Consider the following 11,968-nt stretch of genomic DNA (forward strand, 5'->3'; position numbering starts at 1 on the left):
AACAGTTTTCCACATATGGGCCTGTGTACCAGCCTCTGTCCTCCACCTACATACCAAGCTTTGCACATAGGACATGCTGTCATGGGTTGTTCTGTAGTGAGCTGTGAGTATATCACACTGCCATTGCTGCCATCAGTCCACTGCTGCTGTATCCCCATACATACGGTGGGGCTGGGGCCATATATGTGTAGGCTTCACCTACACAATACATGTGTGCCCTTATGCACTCCAGAGGCCAGTGTATGTAACAGTGGTACATGGCCCTGTATTAATGAGTCTGGGGGGAATGCACCATAAATGACCTAGGCTGTTACAAAATGTGGGGGTATCAGGGGTGAGCTGCCTTAGGGTGTCTGGATGTACAGTACCGTATACTTCACCTATATTTACATTACTTACATAAATTGGGTTAATGCAGGCCTACTGCCTCCTGCCATACAGACTGTTCTGTTTGTCAGTGTGCTTGTGATGGTGTCAGTTATGCCTTGTTATGTAACAGTTACATCCCATGTGGTCAGCTGAAGTCTTTACCACCTAGTGATTTTGTACAGAGTGTAGATAGAGGCTGCTGAACTATACACCTGCATTACTTACTGTTGATTGTTTGGTATCCTGTGGCCCAGTCTGTCTTTACTATTGTACAATTTGAAGGGCTTGGCCTGGACAGCAACAGTTTTGAACCTTTCCAGACTACTGTATTAGTATAACTGTTTCACAGTTGCATTACTCTGTTTATATGGATGTCAGTGACTGAACAGCTATATGACATGGCATATAGAACTGTAATAGTACACAAATAAAGGTTTTCCATATCCGCAAACCTGTGTGTGTTTTTTTTTATGACCTCTCTGTGAGTATATGTTGCAGGCAATGATTTTCATTTGTATGGGTGGCCCATACAGTGTCCAGTTGTTAAGGTGTTAACTGTAGGCATAGTGGCTGTTCTATATTGTGTGCACCTTCTACATATGTATCTTACTGTACATATATCTGCATGTGTATGTGTAGTCACATGTATATCTATATATATATATATATATATATATATATATATATATATATATGTGTGTGTGTGTGTGTGTGTATGTGTATATATATATATATATATATATATATATATATATATATATATATATATATATATATATATATATATATATATATATATATATACACACACATATATATTCTACATTTTACATTTCCTATGGGAGCCAGACAGTACTGCATGATATGTTACCAATACCAGCCTGACATCATACAGATGGGATGTAGTACTGTTAAAATCTTGTGCCCATGTCATGTCAGGTCCTGGTTATGGGATCTACAACACTTGGTAGTGTATTGCAGGGTGAACATGTTTGGCTATGAGGGATATGCCTATTCGTACAAGCCATATATTGTTTGGGGCCTCTCAACCCCATTAATGGTGCATGTGGACATATATGTGAATGTTAATCTACCATTGCTATCTACAGATGTATGGCATATATACCTATACAGATATATATATCTGCTTGCATATATATATAACTATGTCCGTATATACCTACATAGATATATATCTGCGTACATATATGTAACTTGCTGTGTATATGTAGATATATAGGTGTAGACATATTTATGTGTCGATGTATATATATATATATATATATATATATATATATATATATATATATATATATACATATACATATGTTGTATCTGTTTAGATATTAATATATTTACACACGCACATACATCTAAATGTTGAAATATATTCTCTGCACTCTTGATTGACTGGGCTGGATGATATGTTTGTGAATACATTAGAGTTATGCATACCTTACATGGCTTAATGGTAAATCCCTTTGGCTACGGTGTGCAGGGTCCTGGGTTTGAGCCTTGCAAAGGCTGTTTATTTTGTTGCTGGGGAGAACAAGGGCCGTTGGATACAGAGTGATTAAGGCACTTTTGAGTAGTCATAAGTAGGTTTGCACGTGTTTGCATGGTTGCAAGCACTGCTAACTTCCGGTTACAGTTTCTTATACTCAGCTTCTAAATTGCTTAACCTGTGTTGGCATTGCTTACCCCTGCGCAAACCCGCTTAAACCCTTTTACTGCTGTTTAAAAGTGCTTACTCCTGCTTACCCCTGTGCTAATTTCTTTAAAAGAAAAGAAAAAAGGGTTGATAGGACAGAAGTGAAAAAGGGGCACAAAGGGGGAAAGACATTAGGGAAAATAGCAAGGGATGTGCAGGACAGGTGTAGGGAAGGTCCATAGCTGCCCATTTGTTCTACAGCAACAGCTCTGCATATACACTGAATATGGAGGTAGATTTGGACACTCAAACCCCTGGGAGAGGTGTGAGGACAACAATAATAAGTTGTGAAGCCAATTAGACCAGATTACATGTGTCCAGTTGACACATCTGCAAAATGGACAACTATGTATGGTGCGAGATATTTTTGTGGGAACAGATTGCCCTTTTTTTTTTCTTTCAGGTGAGAGTGTGATGTTGGGGAGGGGTAGTAGGTATATTTGGGGAAGTAGGTTGGATAGGTTAACAGACAAGACAAACAAGACGCATACGGGGCGGTATATGACACATGTGGGGGGTAAATACCTTGATGGGGAGGGGTGTTGGGATATCAGAAGCCCACAAGCTCCCTAGTGGTAACAGTGAGACTGGGGTCCCCACCCATGAACAGTCACCACTGCACATTTACAGCCCCACATTTGGCTGTGCTGGGTGCTGAGCCGCAGAGCCAGACTAACTCTCTAATCACGACACATGGCCCTCGAGCTGGCATAGGAGATCACCAACCTGCTGGTCGATCTCTCTACGCACCATGACCCCGACCTGGCGACTGGTGACAGGTGCCTGTCTGCGCCCATTCCCGGAGGGGCGTGACCCATCCCCTGAGGCAGTTCCACCCAAAGGTGGTGCAGGACCAATGGACAGGGCAGTCCGGGGTTGGGCCCCAGACATGCTGGTGCCTGCTACCATGGCCAGCTGAGGTGGGACAGGTGGGTCCACTGGGACCAGCCTTTCCAAGCATGCTATAGTGTTTAGATTTCATCATCATATATGGGTTAGTAATAGTCAACACATTCCAGGGATAGGTATAACAGCATACATAGATTTTCCCATTAACCCAGACACCAGATATGGAACAGTTGCATAGCAAACAAAACACATGCATATATGGGAGCACAGTGGTAATAAGAACAGCATGCAGGTATGTTGATGGCACCATGCCGACAATGTTGGAATAATTCAATATGGCACATGCATTGGAACCATTAAAATATTTATCAAACAATTGGACATTATCAGAGTCATTACATACCAGTTGGCGTGGGTATATTGATTATTGTTGGAGATAAGGTGGGGGGGGAGATGTCAATTAACAAGTAGTATATTCCTGTAGTCCACATTACTTTCCTAGTCAGTGCTATCTGTACCTTATAAGTCTTACTACACTACCCTATAGCCTTATTTTGGACAGTGATATGGCTGTCGTCATTGTTACACATCTTACCTGGTATACCTGTGGAGAGAATGTTTGTTAACACTGACTATCTGTTTGTACACATATGCCCGGATTCCAGGATGATGTTTTGCACTATTGCTATCCAATTCTTTCTGCACAGACTCTGGCCATGTGTTGACCATATGCTGGTGTGCCTGGACATATCTAGAATATTGCCCTCTTCCACCTTTAGTGACCTGACACACACATATACATGCTTTTCTACACAGTTATATTATGTAGCACAATGTGGGCGACAGTGACCAGTGATACTTTATTATTCAGAGAAACTGCAACACTCACATTCCCCTTCAATACCAGGGTGGACAGTACCAGCACAGGTTATATTGGTCTGTATTTCTCAGCACAGTAAACCAACACAGCTGAAACGGAGCAGGAAAAATGGTACTTCAAATGACCAAAAGTATAAGGAAGTTTATTAAAGTTTGTTAAAATAAAGCGCTTTTCGTCTGGTTTAATGACACAGACTTCTTCAGACAATTACTTCTAAAAAAGGCTTGCTATATATACACACAGTTACAAGGAGAACCCAATCAACAAGCAAAAAGCAATTAAACAATTAAGCAATGAACTACTACATGCTATTTTTTAAAAAGGCAGGCAGAAATTCATAGCAGCAACAAGAAATGTTGCGTTAGCATTTGTTACTAAAACTATTTTATCAAAACCACGCCTATTAAATTAATATAACTTTGACTACAGAAAAGCTAAAAACAAAAATGTAATTATATAATATTGACTATAAGAAACAGTAAAAAATTACAAATGTTTAAGCATATTTAAAAGTAATGACATTATAAAAAAGCTTAGGTGAATAAAAAACTAAGAGACTAAAAAATTAGTAAGCACACAAGCATTTAACCGAAATGAAAAGTCTACTAACAATAGACCTGTACAAACAAACTTGTCATCTACATAAACTCTTGATTTTCAAAATGCTGCTTATTGAGCAGTTTTCATTGAGACCAGGGGCGTTGAAGGCATTAAGTCTAATCTGCCAAAGCAGTTCTAATTCCTCTAATTTAAAACCTGTTGGACCTCCTCTTACACTTGCTATAACCTGGTCGACGACCATGAATTTGAAGGAATGGTTGGGAAAAAGAGAGATATGTTTTGCTAGAGCATTGTCATGTTTATTTTTTCTAATTGAATAAGAATGCTCGTAAATGCGGTCTCGGAGACGGCGCTCCGTCTTGCCTACATAAAATGCAAGACAACTTTTGCACTGGGCCAGGTAGACCACCATTTTCGAGTTGCAATTGACCCTATGTTTCAAGTTGTAAGTATAGTCTTCAAGTTTGAACCTATTAGATTCTGTAATATACTTGCAGAAATTGCAACTTTGACATTTATACATGCCCACTACTCTACTTATAGGTCTTTAAATTACTAGAAAATTAGTAGTCGCATTCAAATAATCTACAATTTGATCACTAATTGTGGCATCATCATCTACTACTATAAAGATGTCGTCGAGGTAGCGGGTGTAGTAAATGAATGAACCTGTCACTAAAGCTACAATTGTTAAAGACAAAGAGGTCTTCCCAATTGGCCATTACTGAATTAGCTACACTCGCCTCACAAGGTGAACCCATGGCAACGCCAACTTGCTGTAGATAAAAGTTGTCAGCAAACATGAAGTAGTTGTTCTCAAGTATCAAGACCAATAATTCATTGACTAAAGATATCTCAACATTTTCACCTCCGTTCTTCCTCATAAATTGACTGACCCATTCCAAAGCTATGTCGTGTGGTATACATGTATACAGGTCTTTAACATCGACCGTGAGGAAGTTGTAGTCACTGCTAAAGACAAGATCTTTAATGTTGTCAAGGAAAGACCAAGAATCTTTACATATGTGGTTGATTTTCACCAAATATTTCTGTAGAATGACGTCTACCACTTTTGCACAAGGGTACGTAGGTGATCCTCTACCGTCCAGGAATGGATGCATTGGAGGGTTAACAATGTCCTTGTGCAATTTAGGTATACCAAACAAGTAGGGAAATCTCAGGTAAGATGAACTCATGAAATTGAAGATGTTCTGATCAATTCGGCCTTCAATGAACATCTCTTCAATACTATCCTTTATGGTTTTATAAGCGCCATTAATTTCAGATCTCGAACTAAGTGAGTAAGAGGGGCAATCCAAAAGTTGGAGCATTCTTGCCTCATAATTGTCTTTGTCAAAAATAGCTAAACCCCCACCCTTGTCAGGTTTACATATTCTAACATTATTAAATCTAATGCTGTCTATACATTCCTTCTCAGCTTTAATGTTGTTAGCAAATGAAGGAAAATTATGACCGAACTTGAACTTTTAACGAATGTCAAGTTTGCATAGTTGTTCAAAAATATTTAATAATGGATGCAGTGGTGGGTTAAAGACACTTGGAATTCTATAAGGGTTTACATTAGAAGTAGAATTACCAAAGAACAATAAATTCAAGTTTAGTTTCCTAGTAAACAGTTTAATATCTAGGATAGTTCGAGCTAAATCCAGCTTTTGGTTAGGGGACGATGTGACCTTTTGCAAAAAGTTCCACTTGATCTTGGGTTATGTTAACTGTAGAGTAGTTGTATACTTTAAAGTCACTTTCAACATTAGTCAAAATGACCGGTAACTCTGGTGGTACCAAAGAGCTAGGACCGTCTTGGCAAATAACGCTGCTTACAGTTAAGTTTGGTACATGACCATCAAAGTGGTTGTAGTCACATTCAGATGGGACCGGTAACCAAGTGAGGGTATCAAAAGAATTCGCAGCAAGGGCGACCGATGATAAATCTAATTCCTGTATTGTTTGGTATTCCTTTTCGCTACTTGGTTCGGTCTGTTTGTGAATTGTTTTGGTCTCGCTCCTAAAAAATTAGAAGTATTAGATCTTAAATTGTAATGACAAGGAGCTTGATTAACAAAAACACTTTCGTTTTCACTAGGAATGAAATGGATGTATTAGTATGGTTTCCTGTTCTACCTTATATGGGCAGTATTTCCTATCTAGATAACAAGCTGTCTTAATGATTTGAATAAATCGCTTGATTGACTGTTTGTTAACATTTTGATGGTTTCCTGCTCTACCTTTTATGGGCAGTATTTCCTGTCTAGCTAATAAGCTGACTCAATGATTTGACCTAAATTGCTTGTTTGATTGTCTGTTAATATTTTGACTTTCTGTATATAAGGAATGTTTTAAGTTTTAAAATTTTGTAACCTGATGAAGCGCACGATTACTGTGCGTGAAAGCGCTTGTTTTTACTCAATTAAATAAGAATTGTTTGATTTTAAGCATTGTGGTGGTTCCAGTGTTGTCCAACTGTTACCTTTGTTTTTTTCCACTGAGAACCTTTGGATGGTCGTACTGGGTTTGGTGCTAATAGTGATATTTCTTATTATTGTGTTCCTGGTCGATCAACACACTATGGAGATGCCGAATATAGAACTGGACTACAATCCGTTGACCACAGGGAGAGCTGAAAACTGGAATGACATCTTTTACAAACAGGAGAATTCCTTATTGAACTTTGCTGCTCAAGGAACTGCTCCATCCACTGAAATATCAGAAACGGATAATCTGCAAGAATTTTATGGGCAACTTAGAATCTTAAAGAACAATCTCTACAAACTACATCGATTGATTTGGCAGAGGAAACACCTTGAGGCATGCCTCCACTTCAAGGTCATTCCACGAGGCATGCGCGTCCTCTGCATGCCGAGCTACGGGGATGCACATCCAGAACTGCTTCGAAGATGGCAGTTGTTAAATATTGAGCTTGGCAACAAATACATTCATCTACTGATTGATTATTTTAAACCCATAGAAGATGAACTCATTGGCAGAGTGGAAGGTGAGCACAAAACCTTAACCTCATTGTTTAAGAGTGATTTTTGTATGCTGAGACTTAATAATATGTTGAGGCAGCTTATGCTCTACAGCAACAAGCTAGAGCAAGTAAAATTAAAGAAACTTAAAAGAGACTGTGATGATTTCCAACTCGGCCGCATTTTTATGTGGCCGAGAGTAAATACTGTGGCTTCCATAGAAGATAATTATGAGCGGACAACTGACACTCAGCTTAGCACACCCAGTACGACCAAGCAGACTGACAAATTGGTTGATACTGCTTCCAGCAATGATCTTAGTCCCACAAATACGGCAGGGGCTATTACTTCATCTACCTCCACTATTCCCTGCAACCAGGAAGGTTTCAAAGGTGTAATAAATGCAGGTGCGAGACCAAAGGATAATGGACAGGCTGTGAACTTAATTCCGGGGGTAGTGACTACTTTAAATTTTCCTCTACCCTACAGGGTTCGGACACAGGAGCGCTCAACCAGCAGAGGAAGAGGGAAGCGCAAACTATCAGGCGAAGTTCGCGAACCAAGGAGAAAGAGGAACTAAATACTTTATTTTTTAACTTATCGTCAAAAACTTTTTCGGACATTGAATGTTCTGTTTTAAATAGGGGTCTCTCCTTCATACCCTCCCAAGGCAGTAGTTTATCAGATACACTGATTATGTTACAAAAATTTGCTAGGAAGATAGCTTTAAAATGTTTATTTAAGGACTCTAGTGAAGAAACTGCAAATTGTAAAAATACTATGAACAAGAGAAAAAGTACTTTTATACCACATCTACCAAGTCAAGTTGACTGCTTTTTAAGAGCATGTGAACATGATCTGTACCTTTATTATAAGGGGAAAACACATAAGAATTTATTTGTGAATATGGATGGTGCACAGAAGCAAGCACTAGAGTCGTTGAGAAATGATGCTAATTTAGTGTTCAGACCCGCCGATAAAGGGGGGGGATTTGTAGCCATGGATGCTGTTTTCTATCACGATTTAATGATGGAGATGTTAAATGATGATTTAGCCTATATGGAACTAGACAAAATTAAGGTAAACTCTATAATAAGAAATGTCCATGACACATTTTACGATCTTTTAATGACGAGATGTATTGACAAAACTTTGTATGACTATCTGATGATAGAAGCTCCTTTAATCCCCCTTATTAAAGGCCTTCCCAAATTACATAAAGGGACCTTCCCTCCACCCCTACGACCCATTGTATCTGGGAGGCTGTGGGTCACTGAACATGCATCCCACTATGTACAGTCCAAACTGGGCCCCTTGATAGGTTCCATTCCCACCATATTAAAGAATTCATTTGATTTATTAGATGATCTGAAGAGCACGACTTTATTGGATAGTTTGAGGTCTGACACCCTGATGGTTGTTCTGGATATAAAAAATCTATTCACCAGTATTCCCAATGAATTTGGGATAGATGCAGTTAGGGATTGCTTGGTTGAAATGAGTGGACTAGACAATACTGAGCAACTGACTATTTGTAGTCTTTTAGATCTTATCTTGAATAACAACGTTTTCTTGTTTCAAGATAGGATGTTTAGGCAAACATGGGGCCATGGCACCCCTGTGCCAATGCCTATGCCAATTTGGCGGTCTACATATGGGAAAAGACGTTTATTTTTAATGACGTAAAATTTAGAGCTAACGTCATATTATACAGACGTTTTGTTGACGATATCCTCCTTTTTTGGAATGGAGGTATCGAATTATTGAATGAGTTTATAGAATATATGAACTCAACCACATCTTTTCTGAGTTTTACCTAGCACTCCTTTATAGAAGTAAACTATCTTGACATTACTATTTATAAAAATGCACTGTGTGAGATTACCACCTCCTTATTCAGGAAACCATGTTGGAGGAATGGTATACTCCATTATGGGAGTATGCATCCTAGATATATCTTCCCCAACGTTGTTAGAAATCAATTGACAAGAATAGAGAAACTTTGTGATATCGATGGTGTTAAAGAATGTCTCTTGGATTTTCAGGTTAGATGCTTTTTGGATAGGGGTTATCCCCCTGAGTTGGTTTTTAGTTTTAGACATGAAACTAACAAGAATGGGGAAAGGCCTCAAAAAAGTGGGGCTTTAAGTAGAAATGCAGGACTTATTACCAGACCTAAAATTAAAAGTCAAGTTATTTTGACATCAAATATACGAATGACATTAAATATATTAGGGACATTATCTTTAGCAACTGGAAATTACTCACTATGGATGGTGAACTGTTGAAAATTGTAGGGGAGAGACCTAATTTTAGATACAATAACTGTTTTAATTTAAAGAGATTATTATGTAGAGAGAATACTAAGATTGAACCAGTAGACATCAGAGCAAGGTTTAAGCAGGGAACCTTCCCTTGTAGGAAATGCTCTACCTGTAAATTTATTTCAACTGAGCGGAAGTTTGAACATGCTGAGCTAGGCTTATTATTTGAATCCAACTTATATGCAACATGTGATACAGCAAATGTTGTATATTTAGCTGATTGTGATAGTTGCGAGGCATATTATGTGGGAATGACCACACGTAGACTCAAAGATCGAGTCTATAATCACATCTACGATATAAGAAAAGCTAATATTAATAATGCCTTGGCTAAACACTGCCAATTATATCCGAAACATGGATTCAGATTTAGGATATTACAGATACAGCACTTGAATAGAAGAGAGGGAGATTCCCCAGGAGCCCTTGAATTAAGTGAGCTGAAATGGATCCTTAAACTCAGAGCTCATAAGGCACCAGGGCTAAATTCAGCCATTAATATTAGGCCTGCATTACTGTAACTTTTTGGTTTTTCTTTTTTATTTTATTTTATCTCTTTTTCTGCTCATTCTTTTATCCCTCTTTTTTATTTGTTTTTTCCTGTACACCTTTCCTTTCGTTTCCTTTCCATCCTTTTCCCTTATCCTTTCATTTCCCTTTCCCTTCCCCCCCCCTTTTTCCCTTCAAATCATACTTCTACTTTCCCTTTCACTGTTTTTTCCCTCCCCTCCTTACCCTCCCCTGCCCTCCCTTGTTGTTCGTTCTTTTTCTTCTTTTTGCCTGTTCTGGCATTTATATATTTTTTCTTTTACCTTTTCTTCTTATTTCACATATTATTTTATTCTCCTTTCTTTTCTCCTTTGTCTCTCACTTGTTTTTTTCTGTTTTCTCTTCTATTTGCCTATCTGCTTTATAAATGGTTGTTAGATTTCCTTATGCATATCCAATAGAAGATTCATTATTGACATATGTAGCATTTATCTTACTTCAATGTTATTAGTTTACAATGGTTATGATAAGTAGTTACATTTAGGAAAATAGATCTTGTCAATAGACTTTAAATATAACTTTTAAAGTTTCCTTATACATATTACACACTTTGAATGAAAATGGATGTATTAGTATGGTTTCCTGTTCTACCTTATATGGGCAGTATTTCCTATCTAGATAACAAGCTGTCTTAATGATTTGAATAAATCGCTTGATTGACTGTTTGTTAACATTTTGATGGTTTCCTGCTCTACCTTTTATGGGCAGTATTTCCTGTCTAGCTAATAAGCTGACTCAATGATTTGACCTAAATTGCTTGTTTGATTGTCTGTTAATATTTTGACTTTCTGTATATAAGGAATGTTTTAAGTTTTAAAATTTTGTAACCTGATGAAGCACATGCATTATGCGTGAAAGCGCTTGTTTTTACTCAATTAAATAAGAATTGTTTGATTTTAAGCATTGTGGTGGTTCCAGTGTTTTCCAACTGCTAGAATTACCAAAGAACAATAAATTCAAGTTTAGTTTCCTAGTAAACAGTTTAATATCTAGGATAGTTCGAGCTAAATCCAGCTTTTGGTTAGGGACGTACGTGTGACCTTTTGCAAAAAGTTCCACTTGATCTTGGGTTATGTTAACTGTAGAGTAGTTGTATACTTTAAAGTCACTTTCAACATTAGTCAAAATGACCGGTAACTCTGGTGGTACCAAAGAGCTAGGACCGTCTTGGCAAATAACGCTGCTTACAGTTAAGTTTGGTACATGACCATCAAAGTGGTTGTAGTCACATTCAGATGGGACTGGTAACCAAGTGAGGGTATCAAAAGAATTTGCAGCAAGGGCGACCGATGATAAATCTAATTCCTGTATTGTTTGGTATTCCTTTTCGCTACTTGGTTCGGTCTGTTTGTGAATTGTTTTGGTCTCGCTCCTAAAAAATTAGAAGTATTAGATCTTAAATTGTAATGACAAGGAGCTTGGTTAACAAAAACACTTTCGTTTTCACTAGGCTCATTCTGTGGAGACCCCTCCAAGCTTACATCTTGGCCAAGTACATTGTTGACCATGGGAGCTTGGTTATTCTCATAGTTGTTCCTTGTGGGTAGTGCCTGTGTGTTGTGTTGTGAACGCCGGGTTGAGGAGAACCTCCTGGGCGTTTCCAAACCTGTGCTTGTGGTGGAGGACAATAGGCAGTTCCTTCACTATATGCCTTTACATCCCTGTCGATCTTTTTAGTTTTATTATTCTTAAGTTTGTCAAGCTATTGATCGAAAAAACATTTTAAAAATTTCGTTTT

The sequence above is a fragment of the Protopterus annectens genome, chromosome 1.part0 (genome assembly GCF_019279795.1).
Source record: "Protopterus annectens isolate FY-2018-M chromosome 1.part0, PAN1.0, whole genome shotgun sequence".
Classification (NCBI taxonomy): domain Eukaryota; kingdom Metazoa; phylum Chordata; order Ceratodontiformes; family Protopteridae; genus Protopterus; species Protopterus annectens.